The following is a 352-nucleotide window of genomic DNA, read 5'->3' on the forward strand; positions in this document are numbered from 1 at the left end:
ATCTTTTGAGGTTTCGGCTGTGAATAGTTTTGATCTCTGCAGAGTCAATCCGCTAACGAAAAACGCAGTCTCGAGGTCTCGTGACTGGCCCTCGGCTGGCTAAGGCGAGGTGATTTGCTGTTCATCGTAGCACGCACAGTTCCGCGCTGCCTGGGAGCGGCCGGGAGGACACGATCCTTCAGCTGGAGAACAGGGAAACAGCCCCGCGCAGAACAGTCACCGGTGGCTCGCTGGCGGGGGGATGGTTATATCAAACAGGTTCCCCTCAGTGTCTGTCCCAGACCCACCATTCTTCCGAATATTCGTGAGGGAGTTGGACAGTGAATTAGGGGGAGGGTCCTCATGGGTTCAG

This window comes from Buceros rhinoceros, unplaced genomic scaffold (genome assembly GCF_000710305.1).
Source record: "Buceros rhinoceros silvestris isolate BGI_N320 unplaced genomic scaffold, ASM71030v1 scaffold23462, whole genome shotgun sequence".
In the NCBI taxonomy this organism is placed as follows: domain Eukaryota; kingdom Metazoa; phylum Chordata; class Aves; order Bucerotiformes; family Bucerotidae; genus Buceros; species Buceros rhinoceros.